The sequence below is a fragment of the Canis aureus genome, chromosome 34, assembly GCF_053574225.1.
Source record: "Canis aureus isolate CA01 chromosome 34, VMU_Caureus_v.1.0, whole genome shotgun sequence".
NCBI classification, from domain to species: domain Eukaryota; kingdom Metazoa; phylum Chordata; class Mammalia; order Carnivora; family Canidae; genus Canis; species Canis aureus.
Window position 1 is genome coordinate 28,992,687 of NC_135644.1, and position 19,254 is coordinate 29,011,940.

The following is a 19,254-nucleotide window of genomic DNA, read 5'->3' on the forward strand; positions in this document are numbered from 1 at the left end:
ACACTGTAGTATTTCTTCTATTCTAACATGCATGTTTTTATATTTAACACCTCTGAAATTGTGATATATTTCATACATAATTACATATTAAAATTGTTATCACCAAATGTGTGTTATTATTAAGTGGTCATTGTTTCCACATGTATAATTAAAAGCCTTAGTCTGAAACTTGTAGAGTGTTTGTGAGTCCATTCATTTAAAAAATCTTCATGTAGATTTTGGGTTTAAAGATGGAATTATATTGCTCTTAGTGAATGCCAAATAACTGGCCATGCATCATACCTACCTCTTATCTTTCTCATAGTTACATATGTTACCTTTAAATGGCACTTCATTTTCTTTTTACAGATTTTATTTATTTATTAATGAGAGACACAGAGAGAGAGAGAGGCAGAGACACAGACAGAGGGAGAAGGAGACTCCATCCAGGGAACCCAATGCGGGACTTGATTCCGGGTCTCCAGGATCACACCCTGGGCTGAAAGCAGGCACCAAACAGCTGAGCCACCGAGGGATCCCTAAATGACACTTCATAGGGCCAAATGGATCATATTTTACTTAAAAAAAATACTTATAAGCTAAAATAAAATGATGATATAATTTTCTGTCATTTGTCATTTAGTTAAAAGTAATAAAAATCAACCAGTATTTTTTAAGATTTTATTTAATTATTCATGAGAGACATAGAGGGAGAGAGGCAGAGGGAGAAGCAGGCTTCCTTGGGGGAGCCCCATGCAGGACTTGATCCCGGGACTTCAGGATCATGCCCTGGGCTGCAGGCAGGCGCCAAACCGCTGAGCCACTCAGGGATCCCAAACCAGGATTTATTGAGAAGCTACTATGCCATGTCACTAGGTATATATGATACTGGTTAAGAAAATGGCACTTGATTCAGGCACATGCCAGCAGACTATTTTTCCACTCTTCCTAATGACGTGAACCTAATTTTGAGATTAACACATTGCTACCAAGAATAAATTCTATGTTATCCAGCCTACATTATAGATATAGAAGGCCATGCAGATAGATTCTGGACTATCTAATATACGGAGAAAAGTTGTGTGGTACTTACTGGAAGGCGCCTTCAGAGGATGAGACAAATCCTGTTTTCCTTCTTCACTTTTCCTACTGGTTGAAATATCAACGTAACGATTGGATCTCTACTTGATATCTTTGATAACTTGGTGATCTGCTGAGTAAGGCAGGAGAGAAAGAGAGAATTCTGATTTCCTGATGGTACTTTGGAGTCACCATGGTAGCTCCAGCTCTGGTCTTTTTTTATGTGGCTGTATATATGTAATTTTGTTAAGGCACTGATATGTTTTCTTGTTAGATGCTGATGAGCTAATCTTAGCTGAATCATCTTTTAACTTTTCATCTTCTCATGTGTAACATTTGTATAATTACAGTAACTATTTCATTAGGTTGTTTGTTGTAAGGAATACATAAGGTAATGTATTAAATTGTGAAGCCCGGTTCATGGCAAATAAAACCTGTTTTAAAAATGTTAGCTATTTTTATGCATTGTAAAACAATTGGTAAGGTGGTTTCTTCCTTTGAGAACCTCATTTATCATGAAGTCCATATTTCTCTCTTTTTTATCTTCTACAATCCATGAAGCCAATAATAGTGTGATTTGAAAATTATTTGAACATATAAAATTTATCAGACTAGCTAAAGAATATATTTTATTCCTTTTCAAAGCATTTTATTAAATGTTATTTTGTTCGAAAGAAAATTATTTCTTGTATATGATGTATATGTCATTTATGATTACCGTACAGTACAGTCCTTCCATGTATAAATAAAGTCCACTCAGACTTTTGTAGAGGAAACTAAGAGAATTTTATTTGTCTTTTTTTAAGCATAGGTACTATACAGTGATTTAGGCAAAAGTTTTAATATGCATGTTCAAAATTTTGGAATAAAGTGTGGTTCTTTAATACCTATAAAATTGTTCTACTTACAGTGGCTCCGTCATTAATTTTCTACAAAATATTCCTGGAAGAGCAACCACTTTTTAGGTTGAGTGAAAAATGTATAAACATGGGGGATTTTATTTTAGCCTACTGGAAGCCAGCCATTGAAATTTCACATCCTTACTCGTTTACGTGAATCCAAAGTTACTGACAACCCTGGAATTACATTGCCTATGAGATTACATATTTTTTGAGCCAACAAGGAGATATCTGCATGTCAGGAATGAGTTGCATTGTTGTGATTGACTATGTGTCCCCATGTATTAGAAGGCAGGGTAAATGGTAAAGAGAATCCAGAAATCTTTTCTTTGAATCCATATCACAGATAAGGTGTCTTCTGAATTAGTCTAATTCTCAGTGGGTGTCGAATCACAGAAGCTTCTGCAGCAGACACATAAAGAGACCTAATTTTGTTGACGACAGAATGCACATGTTGTGTTATGGAGGCTGTCTTATCACAGTCCTTGCATACGTACAGCGCAATTCTGCAATGCCTTTGATAAGTACTATTTCTTATTTTATAGAAAAACAGTAAGTAGTGACATAAAGCCCATATAATTTGCTGGCTTGTATGTTAAAGCTTCAGATAAACCATCCTTTCTTTTGTCTTGTCCCCCACACTTGCAGAGCAATCCCAAAGTCAAATTGCTGTACCTTGAGAGGATTTTTTATACTCTGGCCCCCCAAATAATACCCATTGAACGTGTTTTATTTTTCCATACCTTAAATGTGATCTTTAACCTACTTCTTTCTTCATTGTGTTATCCATGAGTGAGGTGCATATATAAACCTTAAGATGCCTGTTTTGGTCAACAAGACATACATTTTAACACCCTCCCCCCCCCCCAAAAAAAAGTAATATTGAAAATGATGTTTTACTGACTCAGAAAGTGAAAGTGTTAATTATCCTGTGTTGAAACAGCACTTACCTTAATACTGATGTAAAGGCAGATACCATATTTATCTTAAACTACCCCAGAGCAAAGAACCTGTGAAGAAGACAGTTACCTTCGGAACCATATTTATCATGTAAATAGCTCAGGAAAGGATACTGCCAGTTACATCTTTAAAATACAAAAATGCATGCATCTCACTATTTTGTAAATGCCAGAGAGATGCAGCATCCGTTAGAGTTAACGGTGCGGCACTTTTGTGTTCAGTAGCATGAATCATTAATCATGAGACAGGCCATATTCTTGTACTGCTTCTGCTTTCATTACTTGGCCTAATTAAACAGTTCTCTGAACTGGAATCTCAGATTCCTCTGTTACAGATTATCATTAATTATGGTGAAAGTGCTCAGAGATGTTGGACTCAATTATATTCTACTCAACTCTGGCATCGTGTGATTCATTGCGCAGTCTGCTCTGCAGATGTACTTTTCTTATCTCGCACTCCCACTTTTGTAAATTGGGCTCTGGCAGCCAACAAACTAAGAGTTATGTGCTGCGTTTTCATTAAAAACATGTTGGAGAAGCAGAGACCAATTAAGGATTCTGTATTTTATAAGGAGTGATGAGATGAACGGTGGATTCTGGGAAAATTAGCTCAGTGAAGAAGCAATCTCAATCCCATTGTATTGCTAAATTTGGCATCTATTTTCTGTTCAGGGTTCAACTGGTGAAGTCTCTGGCTTGAAACTATATATATATATATATATGATTTAAAGTATATCAATGTATTGCTAGTCAAAGAAAGAAATTCAAAATTTTGTTTGATACTGTGTGAGCTACTGGAAAACATGCCCAGTGGCATATGCCAAGCACATTATACCTCCAAAGATACTAATTTCATCAATTTTGACAGTAATTTTTCATGCTCTCTAATGAAACTTGTTCCATGAGCGCTTGGTCTAGGCAGGCTGGAGTAGTATATGGCATAGACTGAGCCAGAATATCAGGATTTGCAGGCTTTTCGTAGTATTTGAGGTGTGCGTTTGGAGGAAGAGGAGTGTATGACTTAACATATGGCACATGCAAATCAAATTATCCCAAAGTAGTTCTATTGCATCTAGAATTTATTTGAGGAGTCTCTTTTTTTCTTCTTTCCTTTCCTCCTTTTCTTCCTTTAAGAAAAATGAAAAGATTTTCCTTTTGCTTTGAATATTGTGGAAATTGTGTGCATTTCAAAAATGCGTTTTAGCAATTAAAAAAAAAGCAGCAAACCTTATGATAGCATGATTTCTAAAGTTTTCCCATTGGCTACAAACCTACACAAAAAAGCCAAATGTTTAAAATGAATGGCATTAAAACATTTCATAGAAAGACAATGTGTTTATCTAATTTAAACTTGAAAACTACAAAAAAGAGATCATTCTTAATTATAGATTATCCATTAAGAAGTTGGATGGATTTTGATAGCTCACAGATCATAATTAGGAGATTTATAGAAATTAAACTACAGTGATAAAGTATGCAAACACATTTGGGAAGAGTCTGAGAAGGATATCCAGTTTTCCTTTCTTAGCATGCATTTTAAATTATGATAGAAATGATCTGCTTTTAGAACAGCTGTTCTTAAAGTGAAATCCATTGTCATTCAATTTACTTCTACTGTCATTTCTTTTTAAAACATAACAAATTATCAAGATATTTACCTGAAAATATTTATTTAATAAAAAATGAGTATTGATACTGATTTGGATAATATGGAAAGTTTGTGTTATTGATAAGAAAAGATAATTATATAGTTCAATAGGAAGGTTTTTTCAAAAATGTGAAATGGTAGGATATGATTTCACATCTCATTTATAAGGAAAAAGCTTCAGAGCTCTACTTACAAACCAATCATTCACTTAATTGCTGCAAATGGATTAAAGCCAATGTTTCCTACTTGGTAAACATATTATTCTTACCAATATGTGAGAAAAATCTATAAACATGATTTGTTCAAGGTAAATATGAGGTGAAGGATGCTCCCTTCCACTATCTGATTCCACTTGAAAAGGATAGTGCCAAATCAAATTGTGAAAATCGCTGCCTTTTCTCCCTTTGTTTCTCCTATGAGAGGTTAACAAAAATAACACACGAGTAACTCTTATCACAAAGCTATTCTCAAGGGTGAAATATGGACAGCAGTGTCTTGGTTCAAGTTAACTCAACTTGTCACATGTTTTATCGTTATTGCTAGTTTTCTGTTTTAACAAATATTACCTTTTTCTATCCGACATTAAAAATTGTTCTCATTCTCATCTTAAAGCCACTGTCCTACATTTAAAAATATGTATTGTATCTATTCGCTCACAAGAGCAGCTCCAAAAATGAAGTATAAATCCTTTGTCCTATTTTCATTTTTTCTAAAAGTTTCTATTTTGATATTTTCTAAATGAAATTTAATTTTTATGATTTCCATTGACTACATGTCCCTTTCTCCTGAATGCAGGTCAGGAAGAAAATAGAATTAAAACAATGTGGAGGGAAAAAAAAAAGTTCTAGATGTAAGCCTTTTGGCTTAACAGTTTGTAGGTTTTCATATCCTGAAGTAGTTTCAGGTTTTAATATATATGAAAATCAGTGGTCTTGTATCTATGCATATGTGTCATCTATAATATAATTTTGACAGATGGTGAGCTGGATAAATCTAGTCCCTGACTATCGAAAACCTTGGCTTGACTTGCACTCTACCAAAACTTGTTTAAAAAGGCATTCACATGTATTTATTTTTTAAATAAAGATGCATTTTTCTGGCCTGCCCTTATTTCTCATTGAGATGCTGGCATCCCCATCTTTGACGGTCCCATATACACATTTTACCTGAGCTGTTATGATTTTTTTCATAGGATTATTCCATGCATAATGTTGATGACTATACTATCTATATCTCCTCCTTATTAAAAATAAATATGTTACCTTGCCCCTGTTTGCACCATCTAAAATTCTGACAACAATATCTTAGTTAGAAAAATACAAACCTAGAAACCAGGAAGCAGTTTCTCCCACTAGCAGCTCCAGACAGACTGCTCATTGAAAATGTAATACACTGCTGCCGTGTCACAGGTCAGCTGGCAAATGGCAATCTGAATTTTAAAAGGAATATGAATAAAATTCTGTTTTATTTTGAAAATGAACTTTCTGCCCTCCATCATGAATCCAATATATGTCTTAATCTTCTATGCTCTTGAAGCCTGCGGCTCCTGGCTGAGTCCTTTGACTTCTGAACCTAATAAGGAAATAGGTTGTTTTCTCATCCTCGTCTCATTTTTAGAAGGGCTGAAACAAACAGTCCCCTATTTCAAATGTAATTGACAAAGCATAAAAACATGTATGTTATATAATTTTAGGTTTACAACCAAGCTCAGCACTGGGATGTTTTATTTTTAAATTTGATTAAGATGTTATACCTTTGGAAATGTGCTGTCAAGATTCAAAATCAAAATTTCCAAGTGTACGATTACATGTTTACCTTAGAACTGTACATGTGAGGCTGATAAAGGATAGAAGAGATAACGGTACACTTCAATTGGGAACATTTTCATTTAACCTGAACATTATTTGTAGCCACAGAGAGAGATGTATAAGCAGAATCTTAAAAATATATTTATGGCCATTGTTGCTGTTTAAATATCAATGGGGTGTGTGCTGTGTGTGTAGCTACGTTGCTTGTTTTTTTTTTTCTAAATAGAAGTTAATTCATCATTATACTCATATCTTCCTAAATTGAATGTTTCCACATTCATTTAAATTCATGACTTCTAATTAGAAAATAAAATGCTCTTCTTTCCAGAAAAAATAATATTTTGAGTTTTGAGTGTTTGTCCTCTTATTTAAAAATCTTAAGAGTGATATATTGCCAGGTCTTAATTACTCCTGTTCTTTTTTTTAATAAAATAATTATGGGAACCACTTTCTAAAAACACTGAAAATGAGTGGAAGTAGGCATGCTATGCTGCTATCATATCTCATAATTATATTTGTGTAGCATCACAATCTAACTAATCATTCTAAGGAAATAAATGCTGACATTTCATTGAATGTGTGTGCAGGTTGCATGAGAGAGGCACACATGCACACTTGAACAGAGAGTTATTTTAATAGATTATTTTTAGGCCTAAAATTTGTCCCTGTTTTTCAGAATACAGCTATATTTTAAATTTCTTGGAGTATTATATGGTCATTCTAAGCTTATAGCAATTAATATATTTATGATGACACTTTAATTATTAAATATTACAAAGACCGAGAACTTTTTTAAACTTAAAACAGCTATAGTCAGTCCCCATCCCCTTTCCTGATATTCCAATAATACAAAGGTTCAAATAAAACATAAATTGAAATGAACTCAATAGAATCACTTACAGATCACCAAATAACTATTGAATATCCAATGCAGTCCAAATGTTGAATTAATAACTATACAAAGATGAATATGACATGATCTAGAAACAAAAAGATGGATCTTTTAGTTGAGGTGATCAGATGAATAATATGATAATTGCCATCCAGTGAGACTAGTAAAATACAAGAAGTAAGTAAAGTTGAGTTGGAAGCACACAGCAGGGGAGATAACCTGGCTTGGAGGAAGAGGAGCTCAAGGAAAGTGTTGTGGGAAAAGTCATGCCTAAGGGTATTCTTAAGGGAAGAGATGGAATAAATTACATAAACTGAAGGTTAGATTATCTTCCTATAGAGTGACTATATTATGTAAGCATGAAGTTTTTAAATGTGTAAGGGAAGGGATTTATATGTATGATGGGTAACTGAAAATATAAACTATGGATTCCACAGTGTGCATTACTTCTTAACACCAATTCTACTACTTCCCCATTGTATATCAGCCCTGTAGTTTGGAAGAAATTAGTCCCAGGTACAGAGATATACGTTGCTTAGAGTAAGCCAAATTAAGGTATTTGCATTTCTATGGAGAGTTATTTTTCTAGAAACTTAGCTTTATGTAAATCATCTTACAATGAAGCCTTTAGAGACATCTTATCTTATTTCACTTGTGAGTACATGACCTGGTTGACAATCATACTGCAGGATAGAGATTTTATTTCATGGTCAACAGAATAGTGAACTCTTTCTTCCATTAGTATGAAGGCAGTAAGGATCCTAGAACTGTAGACATCATGTCTACATTCCAAACTAGAAGAAGGACAAAGAGTAAAAGGGTACACATGCAACTGAGTCAGCCTCCAATCACCAGAAACCATACCCAATGAAGTATGTTTATATCTCAGTGGCCAGAACTGTGTCTGATGTCTACACCTAGCTTCAAAGTAAGTAGGAAATGTATTTTTATCTGGCACACATACACTCCAAATAAGTTGGAATTCTGTTAGTAAAGAAAGGAAGAATGACTATTCGGTAGCATACTGTGTCTAATATACAGTCACGGACTTCAAAGTGTTTATGTCTACTATGGGTAGACATATTAAAATACAGCCTACTTGAAATTCTACTTTAATAAGTGTATCAATAATATATTGCTTAGGAGAGAATTGTCTTTACATGGTGGGCTTTTACTTGTAAGAGTTTAACGGATTACATTTTCCTCTACAGAAATTCAAGGCAGTTTCTACTTCTAATACACAACAAACTCCAACATGATAGAAAAACAAATACGTAAATGAACTAATAATTTCTAAATGCCAAAAAGTAACATTATGTCTGGACTGATTCTCTGATGCTGTTTCAGAAGAATCAGCAAAAGCAAAACCAAAGTAGAAAGCCAATGCCATGTTCATGATCTTGAGGCTTTTCTTTGGAAACACTTTTAAGCTGCTTCTCTGGGAAAATGGTGAAGCATAGTGCCCAATAGCCTTGAGGGTTAACCTTTTCAGGAGTTAAAATGTACCTTGTTAAAAAAATTCTGTAGCCACTTAATGGGAAACAATGACAACTGCCCCAGCTACCTAGAGAAAGCAATGGGTCCTCCATTATTATAGGGCATCCCAGTACAACATCTTCTGCAGAGTTTATACAATTCTCTCAAGCATGGAATTTTTATGTGACAGAAATATCACCAAACATCTGATGTTGGACCACACCTTGGTATTAAGTGAAACTAGTAGCCAGGATAACACATTGGAGAAATCTAAAAAAATAAAATAAAATAAAATAAAATAAAATAAAATAAAATAAAATAAAATAAAATAAATATATATACATATATATATAAAAGTTTAGTTAATAGTTAGCATATATATCAAATAAGAACAGGTGATTATAAGAAAATGAGAGAGTTTGGAAATGAAACAATATGCCTATTGAAATAAAAATTTTGTCATGATATGAGTTCTAGATAGTAGAATGGATGTAAATAAGAAGACAAGAAAATCTGCCTGAACAACATAAAAAGACATAAAGTATGAAATTGAAGTTGAGAAGTATAGAGAGTATATTCAAAAGTTCCAATATATGTCTAAGAGTAGGTAAAAAATAAGATAATAGAATTAATAAAAAGGGGGTGGAGAGAAGAAGATTGCTTACATTTTTTTTCCTCACAAAACACAAGAAAATATTTTACTAAGAAACATCAGATCGTTTTTTTCAAACCACAGTGTTTTTATAGTTCATGCACAACAGAATGAGAAAAAATTTGGCCTCGAATTTCTCAACAAAAAGAGAAATTACTTTAAATCCACAGTGCTTTTCCTAGCCCTATAACCATACAAAAACTAAGACAAAATAGATTTTAGTAATACAGCAACAAAAGGAGTTAACCTATTATACATGCTAGTAGAAAATTCACTTCAGAAAGTAGAGAAGAAAAGAAAGAAAGAAGAAAAAAGCAATAAAAATGAATTCAAGTTAAAAAAACAATGAAGGGCAGCCCGGGTGGCTTAGCGGTTTAGCACCACCTTCAGCCCAGGGTGTGATCCTGGAGACCCAGGATCCAGTCCCATGTCAGGCTCCCTGCATGGATGGAGCCCGCTTCTCCCTCTGCCTGTGCCTCTGCCTCTCTCTCTCTCTCTTTCTTTCTCTCTCTCTGTCTCTCATGAATAAATAAATAAAATCTTAAAAAAAAAACAATGAGCAACCCCAATTAAACATGAGTCTAAATATAAATATTGAAAGTATTAAGTATTTACTTTAATAACAGTGTAAAATTATTATTCTAGATTATAGAAGTTTGAGTATTGGTCAGGGATGTTTGGCAATAAAAGTTAAGCAAAATAAAACTATATGAACATTCTTATCTTCAGTGTAGTGTATGAGATGGCGGAGAATATTTTCACAGGTGAAAAGGTAGTAGAAGACTTTTTTGACAATAAAAATAGTCAAAAGAATATGAAAATTTGACTTTTTCAAAATGACACTTAATAGACAATTCACACAAATACAAACAAAAATTGAATGGCCAAAAATCAAATGAAAAGATTCTGACATTAATATTCCCCATAAAAATTCTTATTGAAAACATTATGTTACTATGCATCTACTTTAGAGGGGCTAAAATTTAAAAGACTGACAATACCAAGTGTTGACATAGATGTGAAATTGATACGCTGCTTGCTGGAATGCAAAATAGTACAGCTTGTAAACTACTTGGCTAAAATTAAAAATAAAAACAAAGCCAAGAATTGAAAAGAACTAAAATAAGCAGAAATTTTATAAATTTTCATGGGAATATAAAAGGCACAACTATTTGAAAAACTGTTTTAACAGTTTTTAAAATACATTTAAATGCACATAAGTCCAATCAAGCCATTCTATTATTAAATATGTCTATAGTAGAATAAAAATGTGTCACTAAAGACCCAGCAGATATTCAAATAGCAAGGAATACTATGAAACTATGAACATAAGTTCCAAACTTAGATAAAATAGAACAATTCTTTGAAAAGCACAAGCTACCAAACTCACTCAAGATGAAACAGATACCATAAATAGTCCTATACTGTTAAAGAGATGGAATTAAATTTACAGTTAGAAAACATTCCAGTAATGTTTAGGCCCACATGGTTCACTGATGAACTCTAAAAGCATTTAAAAAACAAATAAAAAGCAATTTTGTACAATATAGTCCAGAAAATAAAAGAGAAACAATTCTTATCCAATTTTATGAGGCCAGAAATACCCTGATTTAAAAATCAATGAAGACAGAACAAAGACAACTACATACTGATATCCCCATGAAGATAGAAAATACTTGAACAGAGTATTACCAAATCAAATCCAATATTAAAAAAGCAACACATCATGACCTAGTGGAGCTTATCCCAGGAATGCAATATTCAATATTTATAAATTAATCAATTAGTTGATCATAATTTACAGGATTATATCAATTGGTACAGAAAAAGCATTTGACAAAATTCAAAACCAATTTATGATAAAACTTTTAGCAAACAAGAAGTAGAAGGGAACTTTCTCAATATGATAAAAAGAATTCTAGAGAAAAAAAAACCCTACAGCTGATATCATACTTACTAGTGAAAGACTAAATGCTTTCCTCTCTGCTTCTCCCTCTGCCTGTGTGTCTGCCTCACTCTCTCTCTCTCTCTCTCTGTCTCTATGAATAAATAAAATAAAAAATCTTTAAAAAAGTGCTTTCCTCTCAAGATAGAGGATAGGACAAGAATATCAGTCTCATAGCTTCTATACAACATCTTATTAGATTTAGTCAACTTAATATGAAGAAAAAAAAACCCAGAAGTATAAGATACACAGAAATTGGAAAAGAAGAAATAAAACTCTTCCTTTGTATGGACATGACTGTCTACATGGAAAATCTTAAGGAATCTACCAAAAAGAGAATTGTAGAACTAATGCAAGAGTTCACCAAAATTACAAAATACAAGGTCAACAAAAACAGAAGGAGCAATTATATTTCTATATACTAATAATGAATAATTGGAAACAATTTTTTTCAAGATTTTATTTATTTACTCATGAGAGACACAAAGAGAGAGGCAGAGACAAAGGCAGAGAGAGAAGCAGGCTCCCTGCAGGAGTCGATCCCAGGACTCCAGGACCATGCCCTGGGCGGAAAGCAGGCACTAAACCGCTGAGCCATCCAGGGATCCCCAGGAAACACTTTTTTTTAAATAACATATCTTGTAGCTCTTGAATCATGAAACATATACCTACAAATCTAACAAAACACTTAATGGGACCTGTATGCTAAATCTACAAAACACTCATATGAAAGAAGATCTAACTACATGGAGAGACATGATGTGTTCATGATTTGAAAACTAAAGTTCAAAGACCTGAATATTCACCTAAAAGTTTAACACAATTCTTACCAAAATCCTAGCAAAATATTTTGTAGATATAAGCAAGATTACTCTATAATCTATATGGCTATTGTCTTCAGAATTTCATGCCTATGTGATTCCTGTATATAAGCCTATTAAATTTGGTTTTTCTTGTTAAAAAATTAATAATAAATAAAATTTATATAGCAAAGGAATTAAAATAGCTAAAAGAATTTTGAAACAGAAAAATAAGGAGAGCAGAATTATCATACCCGATTTCAAAACTTATTATACAGCTATAGTTAACAATATTGTGTGGTATTGGTGGAAGGATCAACATATAGATCAGTGGGACAGAATAAGGAGCCCAGAATAATATCACACAAATACAGATAGCTGACATTTGACAAAGATGTAAAATCAGTTCAATGAAAGAAAAATATTCTTTTCAATAAATAGTTTTAGAGAAATCCAATATCCACAGGCAAAACAAACAAATAAACAAAAAAACCTTGAAATTAAACCTCATATCTTATGTAAAGAATTAACTCAAAATGAAATCACAGACTTCAATATAAATGTAAAACTATACGACTTTTAGAAGATATTATATGAGAATATTTTTGAGAACTAGGCCTTGCTAAAGAGTTTCTAGATATGACACTAAAAGTATGATCCATAAAAGAAAAAAAAATCAATGGATATTTTTGGAAATCACATATATGACAAAGGATTTATATCCAGAATATGTACCAAATTCTCTAAACAGTAAGAAAATAAACAACCAACTTTAAAAACTGGACAAATGACTAAAATAGACACTTCACCAAAGATGTACAGCTGGGCAAGAAAGACATGAAAAGTTTTACAGCATCATTTGCCATCTGGAAGACGCAAATAAAAACCATGATGAGTTAGCACTACACACCTGGTTGAATGGCTAAAATATTCTTTCAGAAAATACCAAAAAGAGCAAATGTTGGTAATAATATGGAACAGGAACTCTTATTTACTGCTGGTGGAAATGCCAAATGTACACTTGGAAAACAGTTTGGCAGGTTCTTACAGAATTAAATCTACTCTAACCTTATGTCCCAATAATCCTACTAGTGGACATTTACCCCACAGAAAGGGAAATTTGTGTTTTTGCCCAAACCCATGTAAAGTTTTTATTTATAGTAACACTATTCATAATCTCTAAAGCTGTAAACAACCTTAAAGCCTTTCAATAGGTGAATGGTTAAACAAACAGTATTGTATCCATACAATGGAATGCTATTCAGCACTGTAAAAGGAATGGATTAGCCAGGTGATCAAGGTTAATATCAATAGTTGATAGTAAGTATCCATGATATTTTGTGATGAATGTGGCATTTTATTTTTGCCATCTTCCCAAAGACCCATAATCTTTTTCTAATCATAAGAAAAACATCAGACAATTCCCAATTGAGAGGTGTTCTATAAAATGCCTGACCAATGTCCTCAAAACTATAAAGACCGTCAAAAATAAGGGGAGTCCGAGAAACTGTCACAGCCAAGAGGAGCCTAAGGAGACATCAGCAAATGTGATGCAGTATCATGAATTGATACTTGGCACAGAAAAAGCATTCTTTTGAAGGACTTAAATATACTTTTTATATTGATAAAGTACATTATTTTATCTGTGTCTTTCTACCCTAAAATACATTATTATTGATTACATACAAGATGAGGTGAAGTATTTGTAAAGTATCCGGTAAAAATAATTAATATACAATATTCTACATGAGATGGAATCTTATGAACCTTTAGGTCTGAAGTGTTCAATTGATCATCTAAATTGTACTGCCCTGAATGGACTTAGAGTTGTTCCTTCAAACCATGTTTTAAAAAGGAAGGATTGGGCAGCCCAGGTGGCTCCGTGGTTTAGTGTTGCCTTCAGCCCAGGGTGTGATCCTGGAGACCTGGGATCAAGTCTCACGTCGGGCTCCCTGTATGGAGCCTGCCTCTCCATCTGCCTGTGTCTCTGCTTCTCTCTCTGTCTCTCACAAATAAATAAAATTAAAAAAAAAAAAAAAAGAAAGAAAGGATTTTACATATTCCCAGAATTTGTGCAGAAAAGGGAAAGCACATTATTGGCAATTTCTACTTCTCATATCCAAAGTAATGAATTCACACAAAATCAGGAACCCCCCCCCCCAAAAAAAAATCAGGACCTCCACGTTAAGTAAGCATAAAAAGGAAAAAAGAAATCCTGGATTGGAGATATAATAATATCCCTGAATAACGGTTAGGCTAATTCATCAACAGCAAAGGAATTCAAGTGGTCAACAGTCTTGAAAAATGCTTTATTGGAATGTGTGATTTATGTGCAGAAGATGTGTTTGAAAAGACCACAGCTTAAAAACTGGTTTTTGAACCATCTCAACAACCAATTGAAAAAAAAAAAGAAAGAAAGAAAGAAAAGAAAATCCCTAATGGACTTGACTTCTAATGTAACCAGAAGCCTGGTGTAAAATTTCCTTTATAACATTTTCCATCACAGAAACTAAAGAGAACAAAGCTATTATATTTGGAAATTGTTGGAGTCTGAAGTTTCAGAGGAGGAGAAGCAACAGTTTTTAGACATGTGGGGTGACTTCTTTTTTGGTTTCATTTGGAAGAATATGGACTTCACAGTTCTTGCAAGTACACCACAGAGCGTTCAAGTCTATACACTTGTCATGGTGGAGGAACCGAGAGAAACACACATGGGAAAGGAGAACGGACGACAGGAGAAAGAGAGGAGACCTGAGAAAGAACTGGAACACGACATGATTCCGTTAACGAAAGGTAAAATGAAAGAAAAATGAATAATGTAAGGACTTTGTAATATCTATATTGGTTCCTTAATAGTGATAAATATACTAATATAAGAAATTAACGGGATCCCTGGGTGGCGCAGCGGTTTGGCGCCTGCCTTTGGCCCAGGGCGCGATCCTAGAGACCCGGGATCGAATCCCACGTCCGGCTCCCGGTGCATGGAGCCTGCTTCTCCCTCTGCCTGTGTCTCTGCCTCTCTCTCTCTCTCTCTCTCTGTGACTATCATAAATAAAAAATAAAAATAAAAAAATGTAAAAAAAAAAGAAATTGACAATAGGACAACGTGGGTATGAGATTTATGAGGATTCTGTATACTATGTTTATATTTTCTTTATCAAAGAGGTCATCTTACAATGTAAACTTCACTAAAATATCTTTAAGTGCATGGGAAGAAACCTTACAATTAAAGTCAAATGTGAAAGAAAATATTTCAAAACAAAATAAGAAGCTAACTATTGATATGTACAATTAGCTCTTGATAGGTAACTATGAATCTTGAAGACATTACTCTGAGTAATAGAACCAGTATCAAAAAGTATGGTGTATGGTTCCAGTATGTTCTCAACAAGACTATAGTGATAGAGAACACCTCGGTGAGTTTCAGGCATTTGGAGTCGGTGAAGGATTTTACTACAAAGTGATAACACTAGGAAATTTTATGATATAGGGGAGATAGTTTATATTTTTTCTGTGATTGTGATAACACAAATCTACACATTAAATTGAATTGTTAAAATTCAAATAACTGTACCTCAAAAAAAACAATTTTATGTTGATTAAAAAAAATAAAAAGTAAAGAAGCAAGTTACAAAAAATGTGTATAATATGCCACCTTTGGTGGGAAGGGGTAAGAAAAAAGGACATACAACTCTACTGGCTTCTGTTTGCGTAATAATTATCTGGAAGAATAAAGAACCCACTAACACCGTTACTTGTTGGATTGAGCTGGAGGGAGGTTTTTCATTCTTCATCTTTTAATATTTTTGAGTTTGTTATTTATTTTGAAATTCAATTAAAGAGGAATATATGCCTACATAAAGATTTTTACAGGAATGATCATAGCAATTTTATTAACAGTCAGAACCTAGAAACAACCAAAATGTACATGATAAGAGAGATGGATATACAAGATATGGCGTATATGAAATATTACTTGGCCTGAAAAGTAATATGGATTTATCTCAAAAACATTATGCTAAGTAGATAAACTCAATTACAAAAGATAACATAAATACAATGTGGTTCTGTATGTATATAAAAATCTAGAAAAGGCAAATCTACTCAAGTAGATTTTAAAATGGATCAGAGAGGGGATCCCTGGGTGGCGCAGCGGTTTGGCGCCTGCCTTTGGCCCAGGGCGCGATCCTGGAGACCCGGGATCGAATCCCACATCGGGCTCCCGGTGCATGGAGCCTGCTTCTCCCTCTGCCTGTGTCTCTGCCTCTCTCTCTCTCACTGTGTGCCTATCATAAATAAATTAAAAAAAAAATTAAAAAAAAAAAAATAAATAAATAAAATGGATCAGAGGTTTGCTGGAGTGGAGAGGGATGGAAACTCTAGGAAGGAGTTGATTGCCAGTGAGCTTGTGGAAACTTTTGGGGTGATTAAAATGTTCTATATCTTGATTGTGGCAATGGGTTACACAAGATAATATATTTGTCAACTTTTACCTAAACTTATACTTAAAATGAATGTATTTTATTGTATATAAATAAAATTCACCCAAAGGTTTTTTTTTTTTTTTTTAAGAAAAGAATAGATCTCATTAAAAGGTAATCTTTAAATAAATTTGGAATATTTGAAAGGGAACAGAAAAATGGTTTGGAGAAATTGATGTCATTTTGTTTATTTCCATTTATTTTCATACACTCTATAAATGAGCTGCTTCAATTGGTAAATGCCTGATTGATCTATTAAATCTTGAATGTAAATAATAGGCATTAGCTTCAGAAATCATTCCATAATTATGAATATAAAACTATGCTGTCATTGTCATCTGTTATTTTTAAGCATGGGAACAGTTTTTTGTAGTGTTCAACAGAACAAGGACCAAATACCTGTGAGCAGCTAGAAAGAGAACCATCATTCATTTGGCAAAGAGCAATAAGAGAGTGGAAGACATGCACTGTGATAGGGGATTAGGGTTTCTAGAGAGCGTGGCCCATGAAAACTCTTGGTGACAGAAAAGCTATCTCACCACCTCCAATGGTATTTTTTCTGTTTTTCTTTTCTTGTCTTAAAAATTGTATGAGAGAATTCATTTCTCCTTCCCTTTCCCAATCCTTTTAAAGGATTGCTAACCGAATTGGTCTGAAATAATAGTTAATTGTAGTTTAATTAGTGTTTTCTTGATTAATAGCCAAATTAAATGCCTCGTTATATATTAACTGGCCATTTGGTTTTCGACTTATGTGAACTTCCTATTCAAACTTAACCACTTAGGGATCCCTGGGTGGCGCAGTGGTTTAGCGCCTGCCTTTGGCCCAGGGCGCGATCCTGGAGACCCGGGATCGAATCCCACATCGGGCTCCCGGTGCGTGGAGCCTGCTTCTCCCTCTGCCTGTGTCTCTGCCTCTCTCTCTCTCTCTCTCTCTCTCTCTCTGTGACTATCATAAATAAATAAAATTAAAAAAAAAACTTAACCACTTATTTTAATAGGGTCTTTCTTTCTTAATATACATATGCAGTCTTTATAACACTAATCTTTGAAAGTCACATGTGTTACACATATTTCTATTTGTGGTTTGTATTTTTCTCTTATTTATGTTTTTTTTCGTGTTTGCTTCTGTAAGTGTTTGTATCTTGGGTGATTAAGCTATCTGGAATTTATTTTTGTGAATGTTTTAAAATAAGAATAATTTTTCTTTCCTATTTGGGGGTAAATGGGGGGCAAGCAATTTTTTGCCGGAAAATTTATTGAATATTTATTTTTCCCATTGATTTTGTAAAATATCTTATTTATTTATTAATGACAGACACACACAGAGAGGCAGAAACATGCAGAGGGAGAAGCGGGCTCCCTGTGGGGGAGCCCGATGCGGGATTCAATCCCAAGACCCCAGGATCACGCCCTGAGCTGAAGGCACACTCAACCACTGAACCAGCCAGGTGCCCCTTTCCCATCGATTTTTAATGTCTTCAATTACATACATCTAATTGCCATATTTAGGTGGGTCTCATTTACAAATTGAAATTAATTTACAAATTGCAAATAATTCATTTATAGAGATATTAAACCAAATGAAATTAAGTAATACAATGCTGATTTTTTGTCCTTTTTTTTTTTTTGCCAATGCTAAGTCACCTGAATCGTATTAACATTATACTTATTCTTAATTATAAAACAGTTCCAATATTGTCCCTTTTCTTCAAAATCACCACACTTATTATAGGCCCTTATTTCTTTCACATATTTTAGGATCAGTTGTTATGCAGAATAATCTTTAAAATTTTGTTTGAATTTTACGGAAGAGTTTGCATTGTATCATATTAAGTGTCCCCAATTATCAACGTATCTATTTACATCTCATCCTCTATGTATACATTTTATACTATTTACTGATGTTAGATTTAATCTTAGGTATTCTATAGTCTTTATTACTTTTCTGGTATTATCTTTATATTAAATTATACTTACATGTCTTAATAATGCTTTGCTGGCATAAAATATAGTCTGATTTAGAATAACATATTGTATCCACTAATATTTCCATAGATATGCCTGGAATTTATAGGTAGACAATTCCTGTCTGAAAACTATCTTTTTCTTTTCTTTTTAAATTTCTATGTTTTTCTTTTACTTATTTCAATGTTTAGAATACCTAATATCTGTTCATTATTGAACAGAACTGTGATAGAAGGCATTTTACCTTGTATATAGATTTAGGGGCAGTTATTGCATTCACTTTGAAGAATAATATTGTGAAAATTTATGGTAAATAACCTTTATCAAGGAAAATATTTTTTTCCATTTCTAGTGATACAATATGTAGTACATTTTATCATTGGTTTTTCCTTCATTTATTGAAATTTTGATGTATTCATCTATATTCATAAATAGGATTGGTTTTAATTATAGTTTCTCCGATACATATTGCATTGTTTAATATAAATGTATATCACCCTCATAAAACGATTTGGTAAGCACTAAATTGTTTCCTTCTTTAGAAGAATTTTTATAATATTGGTCTTATATTGCTTAAATACAATATACAATATACCCATAAAATCATCTATAAAAGAGTCTATTTTTTGAGGAGTTTTGGTTATGTTATAAATTTTAGAAACTCTCTA

At 33.3% G+C, this 19,254-nt stretch overlaps 1 long non-coding RNA gene across 3 annotated transcripts in view; it reads left to right on the forward strand.

The window, feature by feature from the left end:
- Positions 1-19,254, forward strand: part of LOC144304456 (uncharacterized) — a 36,072-nt gene that overhangs the window by 2,934 nt on the left and 13,884 nt on the right. Inside the window, exon 2 of one of the 3 annotated variants that reach the window (XR_013371363.1) lies at positions 17,937-18,130. The exons of the other annotated variants lie outside the window; for them this stretch is intronic. This is a non-coding gene — a long non-coding RNA (uncharacterized LOC144304456). The remainder of the gene's footprint in view (positions 1-17,936; positions 18,131-19,254) is intronic. 3 annotated transcript variants of the gene reach the window in all.